General features: G+C 35.5%; 1 protein-coding gene across 1 annotated transcript in view; it reads left to right on the forward strand.

Annotated features, from left to right (window-relative positions):
* Positions 1-2,723: 2,723 nt before the first annotated feature.
* Positions 2,724-14,457, forward strand: part of LOC145684656 (solute carrier family 22 member 2-like) — a 68,810-nt gene continuing 57,076 nt past the window's right edge. Inside the window, exon 1 of the mRNA XM_081757048.1 lies at positions 2,724-3,183. The gene's annotated coding sequence lies outside the window, so the exon portion shown is untranslated. The remainder of the gene's footprint in view (positions 3,184-14,457) is intronic.

Genomic DNA, 14,457 nt, shown 5'->3' on the forward strand with positions numbered 1-14,457 from the left:
TGGAGAATCCCTTGCGCCGCCATTGCACAAATCTGAAAATTGCAAATTTGGATAGAACAGGTAAGGATCCTTTGACGATATCATGACGCATCACGTCTACACTCAGTAGTTAGTGAAATATTTAACTCTAAAGTTTGTTTTCCCACGCTTTCGGCAGCCAATAACACGTAAACGACGCGGTTTTCGCCCTATGTTTATTGGAACTTTTTTGTTTGTTTTACTCTCAGGAATCACTCCTTTGATTTTGTACAACGAATTTAGCGCCATACTGTATATAAAGCGCAGGGAATATACATTGAGTTCGTAGAGTACAAATATCCCATTCCATTATTTAAAATGTAACACGAAGCCTAAAGTGAATTTATCAATTATTTCAAAAACAGAAAATTCCACTATTTCTTGACATTTAGGCTTGCACTTTAAAACTAGTATCATATAGCGTAAGGGATAGACGGACCACTTTTCTAGTGGTCCATCTCTCCCACAGTGATAGCGGTTCATCTATCCCGAGAAGGAAAGATAAGAAGCGAAGTTTACTTGTTGTAGTTTTTGAACGCGGGAAACTTCATTGTTTTCATTAACACATTCTTTTATGATGAAATGTGCTCGTAAAAAACAAAAGCGAAAAAATCTACAACAAGAACGTTGAAGTTTGCTTTCAATGGTAAAAGTTTTGACCTATCTGAAATAAAAAAATATCGTCTAGTGAAGAAATGTGTGAACTTCTGCTTCAGGATAACACATAGTGTGTGGGATACGTCCGCGCATATTGATGCTGGACTCTGATTCATGGTTTACGAATTATAACCCTGGTTCATCTCACCCAACAGGGCCATCTCTGCCGAACTTATACTATTTTATCGCCACATTGGTCTAGACGTGGTCTGTTGTTTGTAATCACATCATGGTAAACTTCTAACCCGTTTGAAATGAATTTTGGAATATAATTCCTACCTCAAGGTTTTTGTTATGACACATGGGGGTAGGGAAGTTCGAAATATACGTAAAAAAAAAATAGAGCATCTTTTGGGCTTTAATAATTACATTTTCGTTGAAATGTATATCTAAATGGGAAAAGGAGTTTAAACATTTTTCATAAAGCTGTTCCCTCCGTGCGAAAAAGAGAAAAAAGCAACTTAGTTTCCTTATAAAACTTTAGAGCACAGTACTTGTTAGATTTGTTATTTATGCTTTCGTTTCTATGACAAAATACAAAAACTATTAACTTATGAATGTGTATATGTACGTAATGATTCAAAATATTAAACTAAATTATAGTCAATTATTTTAAAGCTTATCCTTTTATACTATTACTTTTTATAGAACAATATTTTGTTTAAATACATTTTCTACTTATAAGTTTCCGATAAATAAATCATTTAAAACATGTACCTTCATAAGGCAAATATAGCTACAGAGTTCAACAATAAAAATCAGTCATAAAGAACAAAAATTTTCTTCTCATCTTTTGCAGACACTGTGATTCAGCGTGTTTTTCCTTCGTGAGTTAACAACTCTATCTACATCACCTTGCTATAGCTTCGCTCATTACAACTTTGGTGAAATCATTTCGCGAAGTTCGTTGGAATATTGTATTTAATTGTTAATTTTCCTCAGTCAACGTTCGATAAAATGTCCCAGGATTTTTTTCCGTTTCTTTGGAGTCAACCTTGCGCACGCTCCTGCACCACAGTGTGTGTTGTCCATTAATGGAAACTATAGCTAAAAATAATGAATTTTCCCTTTTATAAAACTTCGTTCCGACATTTTGTTCTCATATAATGGTTATTTTAGCATTTTTTTTTGACAAATTTTCGACTAGTCATACCGCCGAAAGGAATTATTTGTGCACGCATGTTGGCCTATATATATATACAATAGTGGCGGATCCAGGATATAATCCAGGGAGGGGATAAACCATAGTTCGCAGCTTTATCCAGTGTAAAGCAGGATTAAAGCCATTTCATCCAGTGTATACCTCAGCATCAAAAGGGGAGGAGGGATACAGCTCTCCTTGGATCCGCGCCTATATATATAATCTTATCTTAGTGTCAGGAATCACCACCCAAACGTTGTTGGTGTTGTTTTGAAACACCTTGTATGAACATTTTAACGAAGATATTTTCGACAAAACGTCAGTCACAGTATTCGCGATAGCAGTTATCTTTGCATAAGCATTCCTCAATCATATATATAGATAGAGTCATAAAAATGAATAGAAGTAAGATTGTATATCTAAATTCTCTTAACCTAAAACCAATGTCTAAAGAGAGAGAAAATTATTATTAAAACTTTACGAGAATGTTTGCATTCAATTCCTGTAATGTATTCGTGACTAAAGTTGTTTAAACTTTTGTTTTTTGTGCTTCATAATGCAGTTAGGACAAAATGTTCCTTTGTATGTAACTTATATTCTAAGTTACCCTGCTGGTTAACCATGTCTATGTTGTAAAACAGAAAAGTCTTGTAGATAAAACTAAAAATTGCAACAGTTGGTCGCGGATGATTTGGGCTCTCCAGAGTTTAATGTGTTTGTCCGTTGAACTTGCGTTTGCCGATTATGTGCATGTGTGTGTGTCTCAAATGGTCAGTGGGATGAGCAAGGGGAAAGAGGAGAAACCGGACATTTCTTGTTAGGGACCCGTAAGCTCTAATAAACTCCTACCAGCAGAAGATACCAGTCAGTTGATTGGGTGCGTCATCATTTTGGAGTAATTCGCAGCTTTTTTTGTTATTGTTTTTGTCGGGTTTTATCTTACATCAGCCTTCGTTTCACCCTGCGCATTAAGTTCAACACACACCAAATGCTATATTGCGCTATTTTTATTCTTTTTTCTTCCTTTCTTTTTTTTAAATAACGATAAGCTTTTAAGATACTGGCAAAATGTAACCCGAAGAAGCAATTAGGTCGTTTACTCCAGAAAACAGTCACGAAAACCCTTGAATTGTGTGCTTTCATTTGGTTCACATACTTGTATAATTATATGAAGGATAATTTCTGGTTTACAGTGATGATGAGTGTGTGCTAGTGTGTAATAATGAGAACACCATAAATGAAGTGTGTTAGTGTTAGTGTAATGTAAGTTTTGTTCTTCGCATCTCCTTAAAACAGAAAATTGCCTCGGGATCATACAATGAGCATCTGACGCTGGAAGCGAAGCTAGTGTCACTTTAAAATAAAAGGTATTTATATTAAATTGTCTTTCTTGTATTACAAAATTACTATTTTCTTTTTAAATTTTTCATTATTTTACATTTCATAACATTACACGTATATTCCGTTTTTATTATTATTATTACACGTAGTAGGACTATGTGCGTTACTTTTAGGAATACGTCTGATACTGCCAGGGCTGGCTCTACCATATGTGCAACACATGCATTTGCACGGGGTGGCAAAATCTGCCGTAACCAGTGGCGGCGGTTGGACGTTAAAAGTGAGGGGGCAAGACATGATCTGAATATTTATATATAAATGTTAGTTTTCCTGGTTGTTTCTAACATTTTGTTTGACGAAAGGTTGTATAACTAATAGGATACTATATTTTCAGTTAAAATACCGTATATCGTATATAATAGTTTATTAAGTAAATTGAGAAGAACAACGCAAGTAGACTCTTAAACAACGAAAGTGTAAGAAGAGATTTGATTCCTTGCTCATGAACATCTTAAAATTCTGTCTGGAAAATTGTGTGATCAGATTATTTAACAAATTTGCAAAACAAATATATAGAAAGGATAATATTAATCATAGTAATGAATAATGATGCTTGTTTTGCAAAAGTTATATTGAAACTGAGGATTAATGAAAAACTTAATATTTAATTCCAAACATGATATTAAATGTATGTTATTACTCTTAGAAAATGAAAGACAGTAAATACTACAAGCATATGCTACGACATTTAAAGAAATATTTGCTTTTGCAACTTCTTGAAATATGTTCGTTGCCATTAGGTGCAGATTTCACTTTCTTGGAACACATCAAAACACAACAATACTTACAATCCACACTTCAGTTATACAAAATAAACTTAAAACCTAGAATTATGTTCAATTTACTAAATTTTATTGTATATACACTCGTACATCCTTAAACACAACACTTCACTCGTATATTACACTACAAAACAATGGAAAAGGTAGAAGTTGTTTCTTATCACGCTCTTTTTAATCGATATTTCTTACTTTAGAAAGAAGAAAAGACATTTTAGGAACTGTCAATTTTTGTGCAATTAAAGAATAACTTGTGAAATAGGCCCTACTTTTTTGCATAATGTTCTTTCGATTAGCTTCAAAGCGGCTCACTAACATATCGAGCCCTTGTAAGAAGAAATGAAAGTATGCTGAAATTGTGCTCCAATAGGTTATTTTTTGGGGTTATTTTCTGTGGCGATTAAAACGCAATTACTGTAGCTTTCTTTACTCCACGGGAAGACAACCAATACGTATTCACGCAACAGCAAATATTATATGGTAGCATTTTTTCCTATTAATCAGTAACACATACAAAATCGTTATATTTCCAAATGAAACTATATACATTAATTGGTTACTTAAAAAAAGTGCGGGGGCAACTGCCCCCCTTTGCCCCCCCTAATCGCCGCCCATGGCCGTAACTATACTATTTAAAATTGATATTTCTGGTTGAAAACAGACTTCATAATGACGGTGGTTAACTTTACTAAGCTGACCATCTATTTGAATACTACATTCATAAATCATGTTTAGGTCGCATTAGTTCTCATGGACAGTACTAACGCAAATGGTCAAACAAATTCCAACAATATGAATTGCTTGATTGTTGTCGAATACAATAACTCAATTCTCGAACAGTAGCGTACACCTGTTCCATTTAGTTAGTTATCATAGTTTTGATATGAAAACTACAGAGTCTTGTTTTTTCAACAAACAAGTTCCTTATCATTGAGGGCGGAAACAAGTTTTCTTTATGAAAACAGATGTAAAAGGAAAATCAAGAAATAAAGATAAAGGAGCTAGTTGCACTGGAATTACAAACTGATATATTGAGATTGAACCTCTATATTGAATTCCATAAAAAGGATTATCATCTTTTCTCTGCAGATGTGTTTGCTTTATCTTTCACTAACATAATAGATTGTTTTTTAAAGAAAGAAAGAAAAGAAAAACCAGACACAACGAGATTGTATTTAGTCCTTTCTCAGTGCGGGTGCTGTTTCCCTCCCCTTCGTTGTTTATGATGGGGTAGCGTACTTAAAATTATGGTTTTTAAGATTTATTCTTTCTGGAGAAAGGGGGCGGCAAATTGCTTAGAGTCAGCCCTGGAAACTGTTAGAATAAATCAAACATTAAACAATATCAGTTGCATACGATTAGTAAAGAACGACTTACTTTTTACTGCCATAAAAATTAATTTATTGATTTTCTTGAAAACTACATGTGTGTATGAAAATTTGCTCTCAAGCATGTAATTTTTTCTTCATTTCGATGCTATCCATTCATACATGTCTAGGGTTCACAGACGTAGGTCTGCCGAGACTGTCCCGGATTTACACACCATCTGCTCCCCCTCCCCTCAAACTTGTTCGAAACCTCCAAATGTCCAGGCTTTCCTCCAAAACATAAGTTAATATTATTGCTGCGATATTTACAAAATACAACTTTTATAAGTAATCGATACTCAACGAACCCTCCATTCTTCGTCACTCACTTTTGGTGAGTGCATATTGCGGCAAAATGCACGTACATAACTATGACTATTCTACAATTTTTCGTAAGGTGTTCTGGCTTTTAGAGTCTTTTCTCTCTCCCTCCCTCCCCCCCCCCTCTCTCTCTCTCTCTCTCTCTCTCTCTCTCTCTCTCTCTATATATATATATATATATATATATATATATATATATATATATATATATATATATATATATATATATATATATATATATGCATAGGTATATATTAGCGTTTTTTGTTTTGTTTTTTAGATTTTCACTTTTGCGTAGCAAATAAGTTTGCAACGCAATTTGTAAGTTTTGTATCGCACTCTCGGTAGCTAAGAAAAATATATTATTATTATTTCATACAGTGAAATAGCAAATATTTACTATGCATCACAAACAAATATGAAAATGAAAAGCAAAGTAAGGAAAAAATAACGGCAATTATATTTTTAAAGTTTAAACTTTGACATTGTACCGATTGCTTAAGCTGGTAGCTGTTTTTGAATGTGTCCATATAAAGTTTTGTAAATTGCGTTGTGAATCCGTAATGACTTGAAGAAACGGGTAATTGGAATTACGCACCACGAAGTAAACTTCTTTTTTTTACTATAACATAAAATAATTTATTTCAAATGAAGTCCAGTTTCTAATTGTAGCCAACTGCTACTCGGGTCCAATACGTTTTCCATATTTTAAACATTTTAAACGAAAACTATTTTTTTTTCGCAACTTCAATGTAAAATAAATGGGCATAGCAAAAGAAATGCATATTTCTTCGCCAATACCATGAAACAAACATAAAAAAATAAGAGGGCAGAAAAAGTACCGCTAAGATCCCACATTTTAGCTAGTAATCTAATTTTTGAAAAGTAAGCTCGAGTCTTGTATTTGGAAAGTCGATTGAGCACTTTCTCTACAGATAGAATAAAGCGTCGAAGAGGATATGGTCTCTGTCATCAGTTCTGCGATCTGTTTCCAATAATTTGGTTCGTAGTATGTAGTAGATTGTATTCTTGAGAGCTAACAAACACATAAAGGTAAACGTCGGGTAACGATGTAATTATTAAAGCTCAGTGATTAGTGTTCTTGGAAACCTTTAGGTATTGTAAAAATAACCCACTTCGGTAATAAATTACCGTATATTCACAAATGCATCGCATTTAGCGATACAATTTTTTTTGTTTGCATCGCATTTCTAGGATTTTTCTTGTAGCAAACTACGATGCAATACCGCATAAATAAAACGCTTATATATATTAGATAGATATAGATATAGATAGACAGATACAGATATAAGGTTTAGAGTTAATCATAATTTTGGGCTGTATCTTACTAATCGTATTTCATCTTGTCGTACTGTTAGTGTCATATTGAAAAACTTAGTAATTATAGAGGAAACTGCCCCAGACCGGCCCCTCATTTTGTTTGTGATTTTGAAAAATATAAATTAGTAAAAATGCATTAAAAACATGAAATATTTACTTTACAATATGCATCGTATTATAATATAATGTTAAGAAATATTATTATAAGCCATTATAATATAATAGACTGTGAACGAAGTGAGCAGGAATTTTTATTTTTGCCATGTTCGGAAACGAACACCGCGAAACTGTGGGGCTCCATTTATATAATTTGCTTCTTTTTTTTATTAAAAACCTGGACGCCCAATAATATATCAAAACGTCCTGCGCCCGTAGGCAACGCCTACCCTGCCTACCTTATTGCTACGCTACTGTATGTATATGAAGATAAGTAAAAGAATCAAATAGTTTAGCAACAGAAATCGCAGATGCACACGCCCCAGCACAACCGACATGGGGCCACAGGGAACATATAACGCCAATTACCTAAATCTCTCCTTTAGAATTCTTGGAGAGAGTCATTTCCATTTTCCACTGAAAACCCTCCACAGCTGTACAGAAAGTTGACATCAACTAACCAATGCAGCTTTTCACTGAAGAAAAATATACTTTAATCATCAAGCTGAGTCAACGCTTTCGAAAGTTATCGCATGTTGAATTTAACATTTGAGTATATGACCAAAAGTACTTTTCTTCGATTTTAAAAGAATGGTAAAAGATAGAAACGTTCTTCTTAATAAGTTTCCAAGATACAATATGAAGGCACATCTAATGGTACTAGAGACGGTTTCCGGAAACTTCCGGAACATTGCTTAAATCGGGATCGAATTTGCTGAACTTGTTTGAAAGTAGACGTATCTTATCTACACAAACAATAATTTTAGGAATGACCCAAAAGAATGGATCTAAAGTTTGCGATTTTGACCAAGAGCTTTGGGAATGATAAAAAATGCGTCAAAACATTGCGATCTTGGCCAATAATTAGTTTTTGGATCAGGGGTCACAAAATTTTTGATCGGACCCTCTAAATCGAGTTTCGGGTTTTTTCTTTCTTTCTTTCTTTTTTTTTTTTCTTTTTTTTTTTTTTTTTACGAAATAAGGACATCATATTGAGTTCACTGATAGTTTAAGTTTGGCCACGCTATGTAGTTCTCCAGATATAAGGCCTATAATTAGGGATGGTACCGAGTCCGAGACGAGATCGAGACTAGTATCGGACTCGGTACCATCCATATATCCTACTTGAAATGAAGATAAATTTTAGTTTAATGTCCCATGATTAAGCCCTTTAGGCTGAAAGAGACTGGTGATTAAGTGAATGATTGTAAAATTAATTTTGTGTTCTCTCACGGGGAGTGGAACCCAGAACTATGTGTACAACAAGCACACATACTAGCCACTAGACCAATAACGAGGGATACAAGAAAATAGCACTATCAAACTCCTGGAAGTGACTCCTTATGTTAAATGAAAGAAAAAGTTATAATAAACATAAATCGAAAAAGCCCTTCTTTCGGTATAGTACATCAGCGAAAATGGGAAAAATCACTTTTTAAAACTCTCTAGTTTGAAACCTATGGAGCCTACCACCAGCAAATCAAGGAATTACACAGGGACAAGTATTCGCTCTATCTAAATATCTATACTTTACAAGCCTTTGGTACTGACGAAATGAATGCTCAATTAGTACTTAGAAGTGTACCCCTGTATTCCAATTTCCACTATACAATTCACTGAGCTAGTGCCGGAGAATTCTAAAACATGAACATTTAGATATTACGCGTATTAAACTCGGGAACAAGTTTGAAGATGATGGGAATTTGAATGAGCAGTAGCAAGCCGAGTTTTCTGGTTTCTCACTGGTACCAGCGTCGGATTTCCGACTAGTAAAACAGGGTAAACTACGTAGGCCCACAGAACTCAAAGTGGTCACAAAGGAAAAACAACATTTGGGACAATTTCATTAGCGGACAGCTTATCACGTAATTAGTGGTGTAATGGCGGATGAGGAGTCTTCGGCCATAAATTGTCTAGTGTTGCAAGATGCCTAAATTAGCCACTGGCTGGGACTTATCGCAGTCATTCTTCAACAGGTGATTATAGTGTTCGGAGTTTAAACTTTGTAATTGTTTTAACTTATTCTTGCAACTAGACGTGGATTATTAGGATTATTTTCATTAATAATGGAAGGTAAATATAGTAAAGATTTACACTACTTTTAAAGTAGTAAAGCCGAGATAGTCCCAGATTTACACCATCCACAAACTTGTTCAAAATACCATACTATAGTATCAAAAACAATAAAACGGATTTTTCTCCAAAACAATAATAAAGTTAATATTGTTGGTCCGATATTTTAAAAATACCGCTTTTAACAGTAATCGATACTCAACGAATGGGAATAATCTCTCACTCAAGTACATAACTAAGAATATTCTGCGGGTTTTCAAAGGGTGTCTCTGCTTTTTAGTCTGAAAATGTGGGAGCCATATATATAACTTTAATATACACTACCGCTCAATAGTTTTCAAACACCCTGGATTTTTGTAAGCATCTACTGTGATCATATTAATTTGACAAAAGAACTTTACCACCTGCGTCAAAGGTACTCCTCCTAAATCATAGAATTTGACAACAGTTGAATCGAAGTCTGAGAGGTATTGCAGATGATATGTAAAATTATAATTTTTAAAACTGAAGCCAAAAAAGGACATTTTATACAGATATTACATAGAATAAGCAAAACTGTGAAGGTGAGGCAACATATTACACACAGAGCCCGAAGGAAAAGGTATGGCATAAAAATATATGTCAAACCTGTCTGTAACAGAGTTGGAGTGGGTCAGTGGGTCAAATGGGTCAAGTTTTCTGAGTGGGTCAGTGGGTCGTGGGTCAACAGCATGTGACCCACTGTGACCCACCACCCACCGTGACCTACTGCGACCCACCCCACCATGACCCACTGTGACCCACCACCCACCGTGACTCACTGCGACCCACCATCCACCATGACCCACTGTGACCCACCACCCACCGTGACCCACTGCGACCCACCACCCACCATGACCCACTGTGACCCACCACCCACCATGACCCACTGCGACCCACCACCCACCGTGACCCACTGCGACCCACCGACTCAGTATGGTCTACCGACCCTCTCTGCTCACTGCATTGTAGACAGTATCTTCTGAAGACTGGTAAATTTGTCTCTGTTTTACTTTCAAGACCTTCATTTCCCTTTCTTTTCCACTTGTTTCTGTCTACCTACCTGAGGTGAGTATATCTAACCAAGTGAAAAAAGAACTTAAGGCACTTTTGGATATTGATATTTTTAATTGTAATAATAGCAATAGGACTTACACTACAACTTGGCTTTCGAGACCTGTGAGTTTTTAGAGCTAACTACTGAAAAAAAAATACATTTTTGAATCACTGTAATATATATAAAAAAAATGCATGTAACTATGTGTGCCTGATCATCACGGTCAAATTGCCAAGTCAAATGAAATTACTTTTGATATATAGTTCGGCCTTAATCCAAATTGGGATGTTATATTGCTTTTATTATAATGCATAATATCCTAAGGAGGTAGTGAGGATTCAAATTTTTGCGTAAAAAAAATGAGTATGTCGCAACCCGTTAAACTTACGGAGCTGAAATTCAGTGTATTAACTCTTTATTGAAAATAAACAGAATGTGTCCTAGCATTTTTAAAATTCTCCTTTATGTGGGGGAGGGGCACTTTTCTATATATGGAAAATTGGTAGTGAGTTGGTTTGTAAAACTTAGGGATGGGCACGAGCAAGTTCGAGCGAGTTTTCTTTGAAACTCGACTCGATTCGAAACAGACATGTTTGATCTCGACTCGAGAACTCGGCTCGAAAAATTTCCTCCAACTCGACACGAAACTCGACTCGAATTTGGTTCGAGTTTCGAGTTGAGCCAAATCGAGCCTATCGTGTGTGTAGTTCAAGTACTCTCTTCAAGTATTATACATACACAATACAATTATTATCAATGACACTACTACTACTACTTCTTCTTCTTCTTCTTCTTCTTCTTCTTATTATTATTATTATTATTATTATTATTATTATTATTATTATTATTATTATTATTATTATTATTATTATTAATTTCAGCACGCAAAGTGTCACACATGTAAATATTTTTGTGAAAGCAGAGAAATGAACTTGTTTTTCCGATTGCCTTTGTAAATAGCAGTGCGATTCTTCCTGTTATTTGAGGAGTGTCTGCAAATTTTGACTACCATAGCTTTGCTCAAATAAATGACACACTGATGCAGAAAAGTAATATTGTTCTTCTCCTATTTTTATTGCCTCCTATAAAAAAGGAAAGAGCTTAAAACTATTCAGTAAAGAAAAGTCTGAACCTCTGTAGGGAGGGACCTCTGATTACAGATTCCGACCCCGTTTGGTGGTAACTTGTTTACTTGCAGAGTTGCAGGGCTGTTGAACAATAAACCACACGTGTTCAGTTGCAGTCCAGTCTGTAAGAACGTTTGCCTCCAATGAATAAGATAAAAGAGAATTTCCGGCCATACAAAATATGAAGAAGCGAAGTCATTACTTTATTTACCATGATGTGTGTGTGTGTGGGGGGGGGGGCGGTAGCTCAGTAGTAGAGCGTTCACCTCCGGTGCTTTGGGTCCCTAGTTCGATCACAGCTCGCGCCGTGTGGACTTTGTGGTGGACAAACACCGGGCTCGTGGGTTTTCTCGGGATTCTCCCGTTTCCTCACACTTTCTTCATTCCACTATTTCACTCATCTCTCATCATTACCGTCTCCTTTAGCCTAACCGGCAAAACCGTGGGACATAAAACTTAAAGATTCATTTCGTTTTTACCATGATACGAGAGGATTTAGCGAACATCATGATAATTGTTACTTCTGGTAAAATTAAGTTATTAGGTGGACAGGATTGGTATTAAACCACAAGGGAAACTTGTTTGGTATGTGTCATTGTATCGAATTGCATAGGAATGAAGAACTTTCTTTTCATACTTACTCGAAAGTCAGAAAATGTGGCATACAATTATGTTTCCACGAGCTGCCCATATTATACAAATAACAACATTGTTATCCGAAATAGGCTTTTTATAATATTGTTAATAATAATAATAATAATAATAATAATAATAATAATAATAATAATAATAATAATATGTAGAAACTAGATGACGATTATTCTTCTCGCAAGAAATTCTAAATATGAGGAATTTAAAAATACCATAGGAAAATTATAAAGCTAAAGACAATATAGGAATATTACTAAAGAGTATTATGAAGATAATTTAAAGTTAAGTATGATTTCTTTTGTCACTAGAATTCTTTATAATGATTGATACTAACAGAAAAACAGACTAATAAACCAATATGTTAATACTGAAAAATTAGTAATTTCTCCACATAAGATATTCAGAAAAGTGATCAATTTTGAATTACCCCTTTTATTAATAATTCATAATGGGAGCCATTTCAACACAGCTATACACAGTCACATATATAAAGACAAGGAGATTTAATGTTGATAATTATGGTTGGAGGGGTTATTCGAGATATATATGATAAAATATTGGAAAATATGGTAAATTTTATGTATTAATTAATTAATTACGAGTATTCATAACGTGAGAGCTGCTTCAACACGGCTATAGCATAAAGGTGTATGCCAGGAGATAAATTGATGCCCACATCAATTTGATTAAAGAGGGACACATCATGTATAGGCCTATATCCATCTTAAAATACCCCGGCAACCCTGTTTTTTTTTCTGTTCTGGAGTTAGCAGTTATCTGAATCACCGCGGTGCTCCGCCCGTATTTAGGGTTGTCAACGGATCGAATGGCTCGGCTCACAGCTCATCTACTATCGAGCCGAACCGAGAAATGTACCGAGTCAACACCTCACCTAACCGAGACGGCAAAAACCGATGGCTCACCTGAGCCGAACCGAACCGATTTGGTGGCTCATCCCGAACGAGTCGGCTCAGGCCATCGGCTCAATTGAGCCGAGCCGATGGCTCATTCCAACCGAGCCGGCTCGAGCTGTTTGCTCAGTTGAACCGAGCCGAGCCCGTTGACATCACTACCCGGGTTGGGCTTCTGCTTAGGTTCAGAAATACGACCGTGCAGGTCTCATCCTTGATGGTAAAAACTACAGTATATACATATATTGGTGCTCACGACATTTGAGGCTGTCCTTTTATTAAAAAAAATCTATTGTGCTCTCGTTATCGAGACGAGATGAGATGCAAGCAGTGTCCCCTCTCGTGAGCAACACTAAAAGTATTCCACAGTACGGCTTACATTTCTCATGGCTTTCGCTTTACAGTTTAATCAGGCCATGATTTCAAATCGAGCTAAAACGAGCTAAACGAGCGAGCCATGTACCAAACTTGACTCGACTCGAAACTCGATCTCAAAAACAGTAACTCAGCTCGAAACTCGACTTGAGAAAACAACCTTTCACACGGCTCGAAACTCGACTCGAATTCGAGTCGAGTTTCGAGTCGAGTCGAGTTTCAGCTCGACTCGTGCCCACCTCTAGTAAAAATGATCGAAAACGATCGATGTTATTTAAGAAAAAAAATCAGAAACAAAAAATACAGTGCTTGGCTTCATATATCCATTGCTTTCTGTTATAATAATTGCTGAAGCTTATGTTTATTATATGGAGCGCTTACAGCACAGGGCAATCAACCCATAAAGTTGTGAGAAAAATAGGCATAAAATTTGTACTGTAAGCTTAATTACACGGAACTTTTAAGTTTGGATTGTACGCATAATTGTATGGAAAATTTTACACTTTTTTTCCTTTATGTTGGTCTATTTGGAACTTTGAAATTTCATCCTTTTTTCCACTGAAAAGTATTGATAATTCAACAAGGAAATAATTATATTATGATAATTTAATTGAAATTCATCGTAATTTGGCACATGGCAAACAGCAGTGTGGTAATTGAAGGGGAAGGAGGGAAATTCCCATTCACCTCTGAACACTTTCCAGGAACCTCGTTCCCTTTCGCTTTCTAGACGGGGGAGGAAACTTGGTAATGGTATCAAACCTTCATGTGTAACTACAAAAATTAAATTTATAAACAAATAAGAAATCATCAGTTTATCAGGCTTTAATTGATAATTTATTCACAAGATTCCCTATCAAAGGTGTGGTAGATGAAGTTTCTGTTCTACATGGGTCGACATTACCAACTGACATGGTCGATATGGAAAAGATGTTGTATGGTGATGGAGAGATGATACTTCTTGCTGAGTATTTCAAACCTGACCAAGAAAAATCGTTATCAGACTTGAGTCTAACAAGTAGATTGTCGATGAGAAGTTGCAGAAATCGGGTAGAAGTATTATC

This window comes from Thermobia domestica, chromosome 5 (assembly GCF_964235325.1).
Source record: "Thermobia domestica chromosome 5, izTheDome1.hap1.1, whole genome shotgun sequence".
Classification (NCBI taxonomy): Eukaryota; Metazoa; Arthropoda; class Insecta; order Zygentoma; family Lepismatidae; genus Thermobia; species Thermobia domestica.